The sequence below is a fragment of the Macrobrachium nipponense genome, chromosome 21 (assembly GCF_015104395.2).
Source record: "Macrobrachium nipponense isolate FS-2020 chromosome 21, ASM1510439v2, whole genome shotgun sequence".
In the NCBI taxonomy this organism is placed as follows: domain Eukaryota; kingdom Metazoa; phylum Arthropoda; class Malacostraca; order Decapoda; family Palaemonidae; genus Macrobrachium; species Macrobrachium nipponense.
This window is the reverse complement of record NC_087212.1, coordinates 83,255,709-83,275,653: the sequence shown is the minus strand read 5'-3', so window position 1 is coordinate 83,275,653 and position 19,945 is coordinate 83,255,709.

Sequence of the window (19,945 nt, the reverse complement as noted above, 5' to 3'; positions counted from 1 at the left end):
CCTATATATGTTTATGTATTCATTTATCTATTTATGTTTTTACTTTATTTATACATTGTAATTTTTTTATTAACTTTTATTAATTTTTATTTATTTATTTATTTTTTATTTATATTTATGTCTTTATTTATCTTTATTTTATGTATATATTTTATTATTTATTATTATTTATATGAATGAATTTTTTTTTATTTATTTATTTACTTTTATTTAATTAATCTATTTTTAATCTATATATGTTTGTATTTACTCATTTATTTTGTTTTTATTTATTTATTTTTATTCATTAATTTGTTTTTTTGTTTAATTATTTATTTTAATTTATTTATTTTAGTTTTTATTAATGTTTATGATTTTATTTTTATTTATTTATTTATTTGTTTAATATGTATTTATTTATTTCTATTCATTTATGTATTCATTTATTTACTTAGTTTTATTAATGAATTTATTAATTTTATTTTATATTTATTTATTTTCTTTTATTGATTTCTTTTGAATTTTTATTTTTATTTTTTATTTACTCATGTTTATGTACTTATTTATTTATTCATTATTCATTACTTACTTATTTTTCATTTATTTTTTAATTTATTTTAATTTATTTTTTATTTCCTTATTTATTTATTTGCATTTATCTGTTTACATATATTTTATTTTTTTATTTTGATTTAATTTTATTTATTTCTATTTATTTTATTTGTATGTTTTATTTATTTATTTTTTATTTTTTCATTATTTATTTATTATTTATAAATAAATGAAAAATTAAAAAAAATAATTATTTAATTTATTTATTTATAAACCTAGCCCACCTGGGGGGGCAACCAAGCCCTTATGGTGCCGTTCCAAGCCCGGATAAATAGGGAGGGTTGGTGTCAGGAAGGGCATCCGGCTGTAAAAATCTGTGCTAAAACCAAAAAATGGAATGAGCCGAAATATGGAAAGAGGTAATGCTAGGGCGTACTCCGTAAAGGACGCACAGAGACATGCCCCCTAAAACTCTGTGGTAAGGCGAGGGCTACTGCATCAGGAGGCGTGGGTGCAGCTATAGAAGCGAGCTCACATTGGGTTCAGAGTATGTCAGCTAAATGTTGGGTGCATGACTGGGAGAGGTAGAGAATTTGCTGACTTGATGAGAGAAAAGAAAGTAGATGTGTGTGTGTGTGCAAGAAACGCGGTGGAAAGGAAATAAAGCTAAAGAGTTTGGAGATGGATATAAGCTATTATAGTGGAGCCAAATAAACAAGTAGAAATGGAGTTGGCATAGTACTGTCTAGTGAACTAAAGAACTCGGTAATAGAAGTGCATAGAAAGAATGACCGTATCATCAGATTGAAGATATGTTATGGAGGAGAGATTCTGAATATTATAAGCGCATATGCACCACAAGTTGGAGTTGCACAGAAGAAGAGAAGGGGAAATTCTGGGAGAGGACGACGGATGGAATAATGCAAAGAAACTGGAAGAGGCCATTGAGAGGGTTGTATAGAGGTTGGGGCAGATTTTGAATGGCCATGTCGGAAGTGAAAATGAGGCGATTGGGGGCGGGTGCATGGGGGCCATGGAATTGGGGAGAGAAACCCAGAAGGAGAGAGTGTAGTGGACTTTGCTGTGTCATTCGACATGGCAATAGTAAACACATTCTTTTGAGAAGAAAAGGGAACACCTAATAACATATAGGAGTGGGGGAAGATTCTCCCAGATAGACTATTTCTTGTATAAAAGGATAAATCTGGTGGAGGTCAAGACTGCAAAATTTATTCCAGGCGACCATGTAGCCCCCCAACACAGGCTGCTATGTATGGACTTGAAGTTGAAAAGGGAAAAAAAAAGAAAACCAAAGCTAAAGGGATAAGGAAAATTAAATGGTACGAATTACAGAAGGAAGGGGATAAGAGAGAGTTTAAGAGGAGGGTTTTTGGAGGATATTGATATAGGGATTGAAGATGTTCAAGAATGGTGGGCACGAAATGCAGCAGTAATAAGAAGGCATGGAAAGGAGCTGGCTAGAGAGACATCTGGTATCATATGGGAAGAAAAGGAGAGTTGGTGGTGGGATGAAGACATGAGAAAAGTAGTAAAAGATAAGAAGGAGGCAAAGAAAAGATGGGAAGAGTCACAGTCAGTGGAAGACAGAAATAGGTACAGAGAGAAAAACAAGGTGGTGAAAAAGGTGGTAGCCCAAGCTAAAGCAAAGTCGTATGATGATGTGTATAATGAGCTGGGGACAAAGGAAGGATAAAGAAGATGATCAAGCTATCAAAGGCTAGAAATAAGAGCACCAAAGATATAACACATATCAAACAAATAAAGGATCAAGAGGGTGTAGTGCTTAGAAAGGAGGAAGACATTGTGAAGAGATGGAAAGAATATTTCGAACAGTTGTTAAATGAAGAAAATAATGACTAATAAGAGAGGATGGGCAAGTGAACATTGGCATGGTAATGAGGTTTTTCTAGGCAAGGAGAGGTACTAAATGCACTGAAGAAGATGAAGAATGGGAAGGCAAACCGGTGACCAGACATGATCCTCCCGGTGGAGGCATGGAAACATTAGGAGATGAAGGAGTGGATATACTGTACGATCTTATGATAAAGATCCTTGAACAGGAAAAGATACCAAAATGAGTGGCGTGGGAGGGGTATATTGATCCCAATTTTTAAAGGAAAGGAGATGTCAAGAGTGTGTAAATTATAGGGCATTAAATTGATGTCCCACACTTTGAAGATACTGGAAAGGATGATAGGATGCTAGACTGAGAGAAGAAGTACAAATAGGTAAAGAGCAGATGGGATTTATGAAGGGAAGGGGAACAAACAGATGGTATATTTTGTCTGAGGCAAATAATGGAGAAATTCAGGGAAAGACAAAGGGACCTACATATGGTATTCATTGACCTTGAAAAGGCTTATGACCGAGTCCCGAGACAAGAGGTATGGAGGAGCCTGAGGGAGAAGATGGTGCCAGAGAAGTATGTGCGATTGATACAAGAGATGTACCGGAATGTATTTACCAGAGTGAGGAGCAGTGTTGGGGAGACAGAAGGTTTTGAGGTGAGAGTAGGATTACACCAGGGGTCGGCTCTGAGCCCATTTATCTTTAACGTAGTGATGGATGTTATAATAGAGGAAGTAAGGGAGACAGTACCATGGAACATATTGTATGCGGATGATATTGTTCTGTGTGCAGAGAGCAGGGAAGATCTGGAAGTGAAATTGGAAAGATGGAGACAAGTACTGGAGGACAGAGGAATGAGAATAAGTAGATCCAAGACAGAATATATGTACCACCACTGAGGGGATGATAGAGAAAGTATTCAGCTTGGTGGAGAGCAAATAAGGAGAGTTGATAAGTTTAAGTATTTGGGATCTTTTGTTAACGCTGGAGGAAGTATGGAAGAAGTAAAACATCGGGTACAGGCAGGCTGGAACAACTGGAGAGCAGCCTCGGGAGTTCTTTGTGACAAAAGAGTGCCGCTTAGTTTAAAGGAAAATTTCACAAGACGGTGGTAAGAACAGCAATGCTGTATGGTACGGAAACAGCAAGCATGAGAAAAGCAGAGCAGAAGAAGATGGATGTGGCAGAAATGAGAATGCTTAGGTTGAATTATGTCTGGGGTAACAAGAGTGGATAGGATCAGAAATGACTACATACGGGGGTCACAACCCCTAAGGTGGTGGAAGTATCAAAGAAAGTGCAGGAGGGGAGGCTGAGATGGTATGGACACCTGTTGGGGAGGAGATGAGGACCACGCTGGGAGACATATATGGGGGTGGTTGCAAGGAAGAAGAAAAAGAGGGAGACCAAGAAAGAGATGGAAGGGACTGTGTGAGAGGAGACTTACATGAGAAGGGAATTGAGTGAGGCAGAAGCACAAGATAGAAATAGATGGAAAACGGCTCATCCGAAACGGCGACCCCCATATAAAAATGGGAACAAGCTGGGAAGAAGAAGAAGAAGATTTATTTATTATTTATTTTATTTTTATTTATTTGCTTTTTAATTTTTATTCATTTATTTTACTTATATATCCAAGTTGTATGATATATATCTATTTTAATTTCTTTATTTTTCTTTTTTTCTTTTTACTCTTTAATTTTTTTCCATTTTACTATATATATTTATTTATTTTTTGTTTTTTTATTCAATTTATTTATGTATATTTTTATTCATATACTAATTTATTCATTTTTACTTATAACTTATTTATTTGAATTTATATATTTATCCAGAAAACAGCCAACAACCATTGAATAAAACTCTCGAAAGGTTTGTGCAATAATTGATATATTTAAAGAAAAAAATTTATGTTACGTTCATTGTCCTATTTTTATATGATTTTTAATGATTTTTAAAAATAAATCAGTCATTATAAAGAAAGAAAAATTCTCAAATATATCATATTGAAAAATTGCATCTAAATTGCAATATATTTTAGCTTATTTTCTATTTAATTTTCCGTCTTTTTTTGGGCGATTTTTTTCTATTGATGTTTGAATAAAATACCAGCCTACAAAATCGTAAAACACTCAGAAATATTGTGAAAAATTTGAAATATTTGTTTAAACTTTTTATGTTACATTTATTGTCATCTTTTTAGGCGATTGTTAAAAGCTTTTTTGAAATAAAAATCAGTTATAAAAAGGAAGGCAAAACTCCCAAAAATATTGAAATATTTGTTTAAAATTTTTATGTTACACTCATTGTCATCGTTTTAGGCGATTGTTAAAAGATTTTTTGAAATAAAAATCAGTTATAAAAAGGAAGGCGAAACTCCCAAAATATTGTATCTTATATTAAATTATTAATTTTGAATTATTTTATTCCAAAGGTGACACCCATTTTTAGCCATTTTTTAAATGATTTGTGAAACATAAATAAATCATCAAAAAAGGAGGCAAGAAGCCCAAAGACATTGCATTAAAATTTTTTCTGTTTAATTTTTCGAACTTAGTTTAGAGGATTTTTATCATGAAAACAGCCAATTAGAAGAGAAAAACTCTCAAAAGTAATGTGCTAAAATTTATATTAAAAAATATAATTTTTTTATTGATTTTCGAAATAAAACTCAGTCACCAAACAGAGGGAAAAACTGTATTAGAAAATTTAATGTATTTTTTCAACTGCGTGTCCTAATTTTAGCAGATTGTTTAAAAGATTTTTAAACAAAAATTTGCCGTCAAAAAGATGAAAAAAAAAACTTGAAACTTTTGTACTAAAATTTAAATATTGTTTTAAACTTTTTATGTTGCATTCAGTAAACATTTATATGTAATTTTTAAGACTTTTGAAATAAAAAAAATCAATCATCAAATAGAGGTCAAAATCTATTTAAAATTGAAATTGAAATATTTTTTAAAAGAAAAGGAAAAACTCTCAAAAATTAATATATCCTTTAAAATTTCTATGTTACATTCATTGTCCTATTTTAGGAAAATTTTATATAATTTTTGAAAGAAAGATTAGCTATTAAAAGGTGGTTAAATCTATCAAAAATATTGTATTCAAATGAAATTACCTGCTTTTAATATAAATAATAATAAATAAAGTAAAAAAATATATATGTAAATAAAAATAAAAATAAATAGATAAATAGATAAACAAAATTAAATAAATCAAAATAAATAAATAAATAAATAAATAAATGAAGAATAAATAAATAAAATAGATAAATAAATAAAAATGAATATAAAAAAATATGAATAAATAAATAAAATAAAAATAAATATATAATAATAAATAAATAAATAAATAAAATAAATAAATAATAAATAAATAAATAAAAAATAAAAAATATAAAAAAATAGAAAATAATAAATAAAATAAAAAATAAATGAAATAAATAAATAAATAAATAAATAAATAAATAAAATAAAAGATAAATAAATAAATAAATACATAGATAAATAGATAAAAATAATTAAAAACAAATAAATAAGTGAAAAATAAATAAAAACAAACAAAAGTAAAAAAAAAATAAATAAATAAATGAGTAAAAGTAAATTTAAAAATTTTTAAAATAATAAAAATAAATAAATAGATAAAAATAAGTGAATAAGAATAAATAAATAAAATTAAGTAAATAAAGCAAAATAAATAAAAAAAACAATAAAAAAAAAAAATGAAATAAAATAAAGAAAAAAAAAAAAAAAAAAAATAAATAAAAAAAAAATAATTAGATGAAACAAAAAAACAAATTAAAAAAAAATAAATAAATACAATAATAATAGATAAATATATGGAATAAATGATTAATAAATAATAAAATAAAACGAGAATTAGAATTAAATAAATACATGAATAAAAATTCATAAATAAAATTTTCATAAATAAAAGATAGATAAGTAAATGAATAAGAATAAATAAATAAATAAATAAAAATGAATAAAATAGATAAATAAATAAAAATAGATAAAAATCAATAGAAATAATAAAAAAATAATAAATAAATAAATAAGTAAATAAAAATAAATGAATGAATAAATAAAAATTAAATGAAATAAAATGAATACAAATAATCAAAATAAATCAAAATAATTAAATAAATAAATAAATAAATAAATAAGGCAATAAATACAAATAAATTAATAATTAGATAAAAATGAATACATGAAAATAAAGAAAAATAAATAAATAAATAAATAAATACAAATAAACAAAAATAAATAAAATAAATAAGAAATAGACATAAATGAATAAATAAAATAAAAAAGATTACAAATAAATGAACAAATAAATTAAAATAAATAAATAAATAAATAAATAAATAAATAAATAAAACAAAATTAAAATAAATTAAAAAATATACGATATAAAAAAAATTAAAAATCAAATGAATAAAATAAAGAGAAATGAATGAATAAATAAATAAAAATACACAAATAAAATGAATAAATAAATAAATAATAAATAATAAATAAATAATATAAAATAAAATAAAAACTAATAAAATAAATAAAAAACAATATAAATAAAATAAATATACTATATTAAAAAAAATAAAAAAATCAATGAATAAATAAAGATAATGCATGAATAAATAAATAAAAATAAATAAATAAAAAATGAATAAAATAAATAAATAAATAAAAATAAATACAAATAAATAAAATAATTAAATAAATAGATAAAAAAGAGCAAAACAAAAGTAATTTAAGCCAATCTGACATGGTAAAAAAAAGCAACCCCCATTATAATTAGAATAACTGTTGATGCCAATTGTGAATAAATCCATCGTATGGTCATTTCCCCTGAGAGTTAAGTTGTACTGCCCTTCTATGTTCTTGGATTCTAGTCCTTATTCCCCTTCCTGACAATTATGGAGACATATATGTGGGGGAATCAGAAGGGGAATAAGGGACTAGAATCCAAGAAACTAGAAGGGTATACAACTTAACTCTCAGGGAGTGCTATAGCTAGGCATTGTTGGGAAAATGACCATACAATGGATTTCAAAAACAGTAGGCTTATATACAAAAGCAGCAAATTTAGTCAAAGGAGGGCAAAGGAGGGTAGTAAAATGTGCGCTCATCAGAGAGATTAAAGTAATAAAAGGAAACAAAGGTTTTACCTCAGAAAATCCCATAAGCTAAGATTGACCCTCCTGACCTGGACATTAGGTTTCCTCCCCAACAGACTTTTGGTGACCACACCCTTACCTCAAGGATTAATCCCATTGACCATCAGCTCAGGATTTCAGAGCGACAAGAGGGGATTGGCAACTCTCAAGGAAACCAGAACAGCCATCACATAAATGACAGCTCAACGAGAAGAAGTTCCAGAAGACTGCTGGGCCTTGACCCAGGCTAACATCCCAAACATCTCTTGAAAATGGGCCACAGATAGGGCCTGAAAGTACTCGAGTGTGTAGTAAAACTTAGAAGTAAACAAGTTACAAAGTGATTTTGTGGGTTTCTTTTTCAATCTTCAGAAGAAAACTGAAAGAAGTTTTTGTTTGGTTAATAAATAAATAAATTAAATAAAATTATTATAAATAAAAAATAGATAAAAAGTCACTGAGTAAAAATAAGCAAATAAAAAGAAATAAATGAAAAAATTAAAAATAAAAATATATAAAAACAAATAACATAAATGAAGAAATACATGAATAAAATAAATAAAAAAATAAAAGAAATAAATAAATAAAAATAAATAAATGAATAAAAGAAATAACTAATTAGATGTAATAACGAATAATAATAAAAATAGATATAAATAAATAAGAAAATAAATGATAAATAGGAATAGAAGTATTTTTATTAAAAATAATCGGCAGAATCTTTGAGCAGAAGAAGAATGTTTTAAATTTTGTAAGTATACTTGCAATTATTTGTTTATGTACACTTGTACGTTTGTGTAGTTATATAATTGTAAATCGTATATAGATGATTTTGTGTTGCACTTTTTTATTTATTCAATTGTTGTAAGGATTTAAATACCTTCAGTGTTGTATCTAGGTTTCTAAAGGTGACTTGATTTTGTGCATAATTACAGCATTACCATGCATTAATTATGTACGATTATGTACGTTATATATATATATAGTATATATATATATATATATATATATATTTATTTATATGTATTCCTAATTATTATTGTATGTGGCTTATGCTGAACGATTGTATATTATTATTATTATTATTAGTTATTATTATTATTATTATTATTATATTTTTTTGTTATTTTTTTTTTTTTTTTTTTTTTTTTTTGCTTTATCACAGTCCTCCAATTCGACTGGGTGGCATTCATTATGTGGGTTTCGGGTTGCATTCTCCTGCCTCCTTAAGAGTCCATCACTCTTCTTACTATGTGCGCCGTTTCTAGGATCACACTCTTTTGCATGAGTCCTGGAGCTACTTCAGCCTCTAGTTTTTCCAGATTCTTTTTCAGGGATCTTGGGATCGTGCCTAGTGTTCCTATGATTATGGGTACAATTTCCACTGGCATATCCCATATCCTTCTTATTTCTATTTTCAGGTCTTGATACTTATCCATTTTTTCCCTTTCTTTCTCTTCAAGTCTGGTGTCCCATGGTATTGCGATATCAATGAGTGATACTTTCTTCTTGATTTTGTCAATCAACGTCACGTCTGGTCTGTTTGCACGTATCACCCTATCTGTTCTGATACCATAGTCCCAGAGGATCTTTGCCTGATCGTTTTCTATCACTCCTTCAGGTTGGTGCTCGTACCACTTATTAATGCAAGGTAGCTGGTGTTTCTTGCACAGGCTCCAGTGCAGGGCTTTTGCTACTGAATCATGCCTCTTTTTGTACTGGTTCTGTGCAAGTGCCGGACATTTGCTTGCTATGTGGTTTATGGTCTCATTTTTCGTATTGCACTTCCTACATATGGGAGAGATGTTATTTCCATCTATCGTTCTTTGGATATATCTGGTTCTTAGGGCCTGATCTTGTGCCGCTGTTATCATTCCTTCAGTTTCCTTTTTGAGCTCTCCCCTCTGTAACCATTGCCATGTGTCATCGCTGGCCAGTTCTTTAGTCTGTCTCATGTATTGTCTGTGCATTGGTTTGTTGTGCCATTCCTCTGTTCTGTTTGTCATTCTCCTGTCTCTGTATATTTCTGGGTCTTCGTCTACTTTTATCAGTTCTTCTTCCCATGCACTCTTGAGCCACTCGTCTTCACTGGTTTTCAGATATCGCCCCAGTGCTCTGTTCTCGATGCTGACACAGTCCTCTATGCTTAGTAGTCCTCTCCCTCCTTCCTTTCGTGTTATGTATAGTCTGTCCGTATTTGCTCTTGGGTGTAGTGCTTTGTGTATTGTCATATGTTTCCTAGTTTTCTGGTCTATGTTGCGAAGTTCTGCCTTCGTCCATTCCACTATTCCTGCGCTGTATCTGATTACTGGCACTGCCCATGTGTTTATGGCTTTTATCATATTTCCGGCATTGAGTTTTGACTTGAGTATCGCCTTGAGTCTGCATATATTCTTTCCTGATCGTGTCCTTCATCTCTTGGTGTTTTATATCCCCTCCTTCCATTATTCCCAGGTATTTGTATCCCGTCTCATCTATGTGTTTGATGTTGCTCCCATCTGGTAGCTTTATCCCTTCAGTCCTTGTTACTTTGCCCTTTTGTATGTTGACTAAGGCGCATTTTTCTATTCCAAACTCCATTCTGATGTCCCCAGATACAATCCTTACAGCCTGGATTAGGGTATCTATTTCCTTGATGCTTTTACCATACAGCTTGATGTCGTCCATGAACATCAGATGGTTAATTCTGTTACCTCTTTTCTTGAGTTGGTACCCAGCATCCATCTTCTGCAGTACTTTTGTCATGGGAATCATGGCTACTACGAAGAGTAGTGGGGACAGTGAGTCGCCCTGGAAGATTATTATTATTATTTTTATTGTTACTATTATTATTATTATTATCATGTTGTGTTATGGAGGAAAAATGAGTGTACAAAGTGTCTTTTTTGAAACAAGAGAAAATGTTCGAATGGACATTGTTTTTGAGATAGCGGTTCAGGTTGATCATAACTGTACATGTACTATATTGTGCAATAGCTTTCAGATTAAGAGCCAGCCACATTATATTACCCAAGTGAAGGACTGGTTGTGCAGACTGATTTCTTACATTTAGTTTTATTTTCAGCCTGAAATGGTTTTCTGTACTTTTCCTTTTATTTTTTGGTCTCATTATGCATTTGAAATATTGAAAGAATTTTATTCCATATATATTTTGTTATCTAAGGTATCTTCTGATACCAAATATTACAATCAGTATAGAGTTTGGAGTTCAACCCCCCTTGCTTAGAATTTCAACATGAATACTTTCTTGACTAGACTTTTTCCTTTGCTTCTTTTCAATCCTCCATTCCGTTCTTTTATCTGTTGAATATTTCTCTCCAACTTCTTCTGATTATACTTTTTATGCTGCATATAGCAGTTCGTTGATCACCCTTTCTACTGTCCTTTGTAGCTTGCTGTGATTACTGTGATCAACAAGATTTACCTCAAATTCTTTGGATATGCCTGCCGCCGCTGCCTTCACACTAGATAAATGTTCCCTCTGCCTTTGCAGTACTACCCTTCCAAATGTTTTTGACTTGATAGTTATTACTATGTGTCGCGAAAAGAGACGGATCCCTCTTTTTGCGACAAACCTGCCGCAAACGTCAGGTTAATTTTAGTAAGAAGAAGAATCAATGACGAGTGCAAGCGTCTAAGTGATTTGAAGCACGAGTATAGTGTAAGTTCATTGTGGGGTATCCCACGCATTCTTTGAATGATGAAGTCTAATTCGAGTTTGTAGGGCCAAACGTAAAGTGAATAATCCAATTATGTGGATTTTGTTAGATTCTTGAATTTCTTATCTCTTAGTTCACTTCACGGGTGTAGAATTGGAACGGCCACGTGGTACTTAGATTCATTGCATTTCCGTAGTAAATGTTTCCCCTAACCCTTTTTACACGGAATTAACATGTATATATGATGTGGGGCAAAGTGTTGAGTGTAATTAGAGTTTATTTTTTTAATAAATATGTAAAATTGTAAACCTTGCTTCCTCAATCCCTCCAATGAGTTGTAGAGTCTAGTCCTTCAGACCTTGTTATCACCCACACCACCGGGCTGGAACCTAAGTAAGTTAAAGGTGAACAATTCGCGACATTTGGTCCTTCGATTAACTAGATAACAAGGACTCTGCTGCTCGGAAGACATTCAGTAGGCATGGTGTTTTAGGCAGCCCTGATAGGACACTCCCACTTACCGCCGAATCTGCCACAATGTAGTGACATAGATATAGAAATTTTCTGTAAACCAGGGGGTCTTATTGTTCGATTTAACAACGAAAGTTTGCAATTCTGGCAGAATCGGTACGACTTGGTGGTGATCTATCTGGGCGGTCGACCTGGCTGAACAGGCTCCTAAAGCCGTTTGGGACAAACTGAAAGCGCTCATTGAGCGATTGAGGAGACGGACAAAAGTAATCACAATCTGTGATGCAGAATTAAGAGAATACCGCAGCGGAAATCATTTCCATGTAACCCCAGAAGACTACAAAGCGAAGTAGAAAGGACTGTTTGAAGCGACATAAGTACGGCATTAGACATCTTTCCATGAACACAGAGGCTTATAAGTTGGGCAAGAAATCTGACAGTGTTCATTTTACAAGTCCGGTAAAAGCAGTGTTCCTGCACCGCTTGATGAGATTGATAAGAGGAGAATGTGATCGTCAAGCCGAGTAGGAGTCCATAGTTGCCACAATCTTGTATTAACCTTCCCCCCTCTTCGTAACATAAAATCGCTCTGTTTCCTCTTTAACCCCTTGTAATAACAAAAATCATCATGGAGGTTGCCATGGTAATCCAAATTGGGGCAACGATAGGCCTTCTATCAGACCTGTTAAATGAAGCCACAAAAGCAGTTTCGTTGTTACTGCACTGGCTTGTTAAGCTAAGCGTTCCCACTAAAAGTGTTAATTTGCCAAAGCTGAAACCATTGCCTCTCCTACGTTTGAGGGAGAAGTGAGCGAATATGCTTCATATAGAGAATTATTTGAAATTCATGTTAATCACAGAAGTGACTTGGACGATGTGACCAAGTTCACATACTTGCTTGGTACCTTGGGAAGAGCTCTGCTCAGAGTTGTAAAATCTCTGAGCGTAACTGCGGCTAACTATCGAATTGCACTAGATCTTCTTGAAAAACAGTATGGGAATGAGCATCAAACGCTTGTCATATTGCATTGGCAATTAGCCCATATCTTTGTATACCCTCATCAAACCCCGTGGAACTTAAGAAATGCCGTTTCGAATTTACCATTTTGATCGAACAGATTAAATGTTTGAGCAGGAATGATATCGGGCATGGAATGATCATGAGTCTAATAAATCAAAATTTATCTCAGGGTAATTTATACTGAAAAATCGTGGAGCACTTGCACAAGTGCGACTATGATATTGATGAGTTCTTCTATGCCATTATTTCATCATTCGTATGCTCGAGGATGATGCGCTTCAAAAGGGTGAGTCCCTAGAGACCGATGTGAAACCTGAAATGAATGCAAATCCGAAACCTAAAGTAAAAGTTTGTCCGTTTTGTAACGACAGCCATTCAGCACACGAGTGCAACAAAACGCTAGATATAGCCGCAAGACGTTGTCAGTTGATTCGCATGAGGTGTTTCAATTGTCTAAATGTAGGGGACAGAAGTGATCAGTGCCAAAGTAAGAATTCATGTAAGTTGTATGGTGCTAAGCACCATAATTTAATTTGTGATAACAGACACCCCCCCGCCCCAAGGCTTCAACTTCACCCTCTTATGCCCCCTCTCATAATGTTCCTAGTACTTCGCATGTAACTTCTCACCCAGTGAAGACTGCGACTCCAAAGGCTAACCAGAAGATCGCTAACTACCCAACCGCCAAAGAAAAGGATCCAAAGCCCTGTGTAAATGCGAAGGTAATGTTGAAAAGTCCCTCGCTAGAGCTACCTTGTTCATTTGCCAACAGCCACTGCTACATTACGCGTGCGTGAACAAACCAACCTCATCCGATTGTTCCTCGACACTGGGGGCCAGAGCAGCTTCATATTAGCCTCCTTAGCCAAGAGATTAAATCTCCTCATAGCGGGTCGAGTAGCATTAAACCTAGCTCCCTTTGGCTCTGCAGAAATCAAGGGACAATTCGATATGGTAGAATGCAAAACGAAATGGGAAAGCGAGTAATTCGTACGAAGCTAGTAGTACACGATCATGTATACGTGCCCATTCACAACATAGGCTACACTAAAATAAAGAAACATCTCGTAAGTAAATGGTATCACATTGCCGATGAAGGAACACGACATGATAAAGTAAAAGGAGTAGACGTACTTGTAGGAGCCGATTATTTTAGCTACTTCTTCCTTGGGTCAGAACAAATTGATGGGATCAACCTTTTTGTAACACATGGGGGAATGTCACCATTCGGAAAAGTTCCACAGTGGGCACTTGAACGTGCTAAGCAAAGAACCACACACACGCTGTACATGTGTAGGATAGCAATACCAGAAACTGACGTTGACAAATGATGGAGACTAAACTGAATCAGGATCGCTCCTTCAGAGCAGTATACGGTTCAAGAAATAGATGCCATTGTGAAGGTAAGCCATACTGAACATGGCTATCAATTGAGTCTCCCTTTTAAATCCGAAGTTAGGCCAGACGTTAATTATCGAATGCTATGGCCCAGTTAGAATCACTCAATGCAAAATTTGATTGGGAACCACAATACCATGCCGATTATGAAAGGGTATTGCAATCTTACTTAAAAGTGGGATTTATCGAGAGGTTAGAAGCCCCCAAAATTGAAAGATATTACATGCCCCACTTTGGGGTGAAAAAGGAGAGCATTGTGTTCAATGCATCAGTGAAGTCCAAGGGCAGATTGTCATTAACTGATTGCCTTCTTTCTAGCCCCAACTTGGTGGAGGTATTGTACAACTTGTTAGGAAAGTTTAGTTTTGATCGATATGCCTTAATTGCAGATATTAGCAAGGCAATCCATCTCATATTGTTAGATCCCAGTGATGCCAAGTACACGATTCCTCTGGCGTGAGGCGCCTAATCGTATGGTAACCTTCGCCTTTCGGGTAGTGGTATTCAACGTCACTGTGAGCCCCTTCCTACTACAACAAGTCCTTTAGACTCATTTGCAGAGGGGAGGACGGCTGGACTTGCTTAGTCAATTTTATGTAAATAACTATATCCAAGCTTTCAATGAAACGCAATTGCTGATGCAGGAACACAAGTGCACGAGAGAACTCTTAGAATGAGCCAACATGCCTTTGACTGGCTGGGCCAGTAAAGTTAGAGAGTTGGAGGAGAGAATGAGTTGGGATGAACCTGTGTGTGTGAGTGTGTTGGGGGTGGAATGGAACAGGGATGAGGATAAGATCCGTGTGAAGGGGAGTCGGGGGATCCAAGAGATGAGGGAAGGGTGGGTACCTATGAAATGCAGGATACTCTCACTTCTAGTGTCGAATTTCGACCCCTTAGGCTTGGTTAGTCCTCTGCTTGTGAGTGGAAAGTTGTTTCTACAACAACTCTGGGAAGATGGTGTAGGATGGGGTGATGTGCTAGATGATGCTAAGGCCCAAGAAGCCAGTAAGTTGTTACAAGAGTTCCAGTCCATGAGTGAACTGGGAATTGAGCTATCTGTAGGCTCGAAGGGTTCAGAGTTACACGTATTTTCTGATGCATCGAATAAGGCCTACGGGGCCGTTGCATACGTGAGACAAGGGAAGGGAAAGACCAATCTCCTAACGATCAAAATGCGAGTTACCACCAGAGAGATGTTAAAATTCATGATCCCTAAGTTGGAATTGTTAGCCTTGTTGTTGGGATGTAGATTAGGTAAACATCTGAAATCACTGATAGATCCATCAACTATCACTTTGGTAATCGCTTGGGTGAATAGCAATAGGGATAACAAGAATGTATTCATCAATAATTGGGTGGGGGAGATTCTTTTTACCCTACAGGATAACAACATGGCCTTGAGGCACGTGCCAACCCATCAGAATCCAGATGATTTCCTGTCGAGAGGAGCCACTTTGAGAGAGCTAAAACAGAGCCAGTTGTGGCTGATCGCCCTCCCCCCCCCCCCCCCCCCCCCCACCCCCCCCCCCCCCCCCCCCACACCCTTTTCTGCATTGTGTTGGCGAATCAAAACTGTCAGCAGACGTCTGTATGTCAGAGCCCCTGACTGACTGTTGCTGCGGCTCTCCATGAGATGAGGGAAGAAGTTGCTATGGTAGAACCCAGCAAGACATGGGAATTTATGGAATAGGGAGTAGAGTTTCCTGTTTTGTTGAGAGTTATGAAATTGGTACTCAAATTTTTAAATTTAAATAATTCTCCTTTCTCAATGTTAGTAAGATGGGATCAGAGGAAATATTTGGCCAGTACCTGTGCTTATTTAGAAACTAACGTTAGAGTTGCTAGAGATGTGATAAACTTTGTAAAACAATTGAATCTATGTCTCATAGATGGAATTGTGTACACACAAACTAGAATTCTTGATGAGAACCGTTGTAGAAAGTCACTTGTTCTATTGGCTGCCAATTGAACCTTAGTTAGGGCATACTTAACTTATTTGCATCGTCAGGACTGTTGGTCACCCGAACTGAGAGTCAGAGCAAAACAAGTCGTGGGACAGTGTAGAACCTGCATAATCGCCTTCAAGCCCTTACTAACGCAGCCACCACTGCCTCCGCTACCCAAAAGAAAGAGTGAACCTGAGTCGCCTATTCGAATATGTCAGAGTGGACCACAGGGTCCTATCCACAGAAGGAGCAGGCCACATCTTACTCATCACCTGTATGAACATCAGGGCAGTATACCTGGAGTTTTTTGTGGCAATCTGGAAACCAACCTTCATCTTGGCTCTGGACGATTCAGCGCGACCCATAGTGTTCCTTAACTCATCATCTTGAGAACCACTAGACATTTAGATCAGCCACCCACTTCCTGCAGGAACTGTATGGAGAAAACAACGTCCAAGAGTTTCTGAGGAGGACTGGCGTTCAGTGGCTTTCCAGATGCCCCGCCACAGCGTTGCCACTCAGGCCGCACAGCCCTGCACTCACTCAGCCGCATACCATTCTCTCAACAGTACAACCATAGAAAAAGATACCATTGAATGGGTAACAAAAGCAGACTTTTAAGGATTATACAATAACTATTGTAGCACTAACATTTATTTCATTTATGTTATATATATTATATTATATAGTATTTTATTGTATTATATTATACATCTGTATGAAAATATAATAAATTTACTCATAAAGTAACAAAAGCAGAACCTTATGTACTATGCAATAACTATTGTACCACTAACATTAATTTCATTAATATTATATATCTTATAATATATTTTATTGTATTATGTTGTACATCTGTAAGAAAATATTGTATAGTTGCTCCTAAAGTAACAAAAGCAGACCTTTGTGGATTATACAATAACTAATGCTCAATTGACACACTTGCATTCCGTTGCACACTCTTGATCATATCGCATGTTGGGTTAAATACAACACATCCACCACCATCAGTAGCTGTCTCTGACGTTAAAACAATATTAGCCTGTGTGCGAAGAGAAAGTTTATCTCTAACTTTAGTTTTATTGAGATTTACCTTCGAAAAAATTCTCTCTGCATCAGCATTACTAGTAGGCAATGACAATATCCTGAGAGCAAACAGAGGTAGAGATTGATACATTAATGTCCCTTCGTCATTCTTAAGCATTGACAGCCAACTGAAAAATACCTCTGGGTTGTCCTGAGTTTTCATATTTTCGGATACATTAAGATTTGGGAGACTCCTCCAATCATCATCAAGTTGTTGCAAGTCACCCTCATACACCCGAGGTATCTCCTGTACCACTTCTGAGAGAGGTGGTGTTACACTTAATACATTCGTACCTACACACTTTGCAACAGTAAACATTAAACACATTTCTAACAACCTGGAATCCAAAGGAAACCTTTATTTCATTTCTAAACAAACTGTTACCAGAAATGTCCTACAGCGACTCGACTCCGCAAATCATATAAAAGCTTTGTGTTCCCTCGGTGTTCAGGTGACTGGAAAAGGCTATGTAACTCTGCACCTAAATATATGTGTTCTAAGGGCATAAAGTGTTTCTTCTCACATGGGTCTATGTGTGCTACATGTGGTGCTGAATTTATGATCTCGTGTTTGTACAACTTGTGAATTGTTGACTCTTTTCTGGAACATGAGGCTGAGTTGTGTAAACTTAGGAAGTATAAATGCCAGGAATTTGAAGTACATGAAAACAGCAGGATCATTAAGTGCTACATATATAGCAGAGGAAGTTGACAGCCTGTCTTGTAGGTGTTTTTGTGAAAAGTATAGCTTTAAAGGCTACCACTGTTCCACCACACGATTTACTGCCAAATGTAATGAGAGCCATCGGGTCTTTGCGACATGTAATAGTTTGTGGGGTTTAACATCACAGAAGGACTGGAATTCTTGAAAGTCATTCTTCCTCTTTGCACTATGTGCAAATATGTTTCTGATTAGGTCCTCGCAAACACGGTGTAGAGTCTTAGCTGCATTTGATGCACACAAATGCGCTGAGTGATAAACACACTTGAGTATTGTCACACCTGGAGCAGCCACACGGAGCCTGCTACTAAGTGAATTATGGTGACCCATGATATTGCTGGCACCATCAGCAGCAAATCCTATCAGATTGTCTATTGGAATGGAGTTTTTACAAAATAGTCATTAATTAATTGAAACAGATGTTCCCCTGTTGATCCTGTTGCCGTCTGTGTTGATTTGTCAACATCATCATATACAGACAACAAATCAAGAAATTTTGTTTTGGTTAAATAATTTTATTACAATAGCACAGCTCTTACAAATGCTTATCCAGTGGTTTTATCAATTATCATGGAAAATTTGTTCTGTTTCATAGCATCATCAAGTACATGTGTGGCTTTAGTTCTCGTGAGTGATAATTGGTTTGCAATTTGTGAATCAGGGAATATATCTTTACATATAGAACTGAGGTGATCAATAGAATTGATAGAAATATTATGTTCAGCCAAAAAGGATATTTACTCAATCTCATTTGGAGCAGAAGGCTGGTTTGGTGCAGCTGCTTGAAGTGCAAGAGCATCTGTGTGGCGGCGTGAGTTGCTGTTTTTGTGGACGTTAAGGAGTTGAGATTTCAGTGACCAGAGATGACCTACACACTCCGCAGAAAGCCTTATACTCATCACCATCCACCTTGCTGATCTATGCCCTTAACTCTGGATCTCGAAGCCACTCCTCTCGAAATGTCCGTTTTGGCATGGTCACAACCAGGGCACAGACTTATCCTGCAGATACATATAGTTAATTATATATGTTTCCCATGCAAACACCAAAGAAACTTGCAAAAAATGGCCCAAGTTATTAATATCGTGGTTGAATAAATGACCCCCTTCTCTATGATTATTTAGCTATTCATCATGAGTTAATGTCATCTGGCTTCAAGTAATTAGATTGCAAATAAAAAAAGGAACATGCAGCATACGTATCCTAATACAGGGTAAACAGGGTAAAGGACTGGTGACTGGAGTGTTCCTCGTCGTACACAATAGTACATTGATTTACAGTAAAATAACATACATAACAGGATAAAAACAATACATTATATATATATATATATATATATATATATATATATATAAAAAAAATATATATATATATATATATATATACAATATATACACACACACACATTATATATATATATATATATATATATATATATATATATATATATATATATATATATATATGTGACAGGGGTCATAATTAATGATATATTAAATAAGCCAATGTGATGTGCTGTGACCTTTTTAGAATGCGCAGAACAGAGCCGAAGCAACGACCTGAGAAAGCTGATTAATCATTTCTGATGCATAGTTTAAGCGAGTTCATGGGTCTTTTTCAAAGTGCCTTTGGGAAACTGGTTGTAACCAGTAACGAGGGGCGTTGTCAAAGTGTGCATTCATATGTACGTTTGCGCCCCTTCCATTGATAATGGCATCTTTAGCCAAGTCTATGGGAAGACTTGCAGGGAGATCCGAGGGAGAAAGGCAGAGCCACAATGGCGGGTGCCAAAGAGTTTTTGATAATCTGTGAATGATATTCTGGGCTGCAATGGGTGTAAGTGTACCTTACTTTAGCCAAAGGGGAGGCTTGTTGTCTGTTTGACATTTGTAAGACTGTTTAATCTTTAACTTTGTCTTTAAACTTATGTGTGCTAACAAGTGTGTTTCTCGCGTCTTTGTAACAGACGATTCTGGCAAGGGGGGACCGATGGTTCACCCATGTATGGGAGAAGAGACATTTGGTGTGACTAATTACTGATGTAGACATTTTAAATGCTGGGGGGTAACTGAGTTAGTT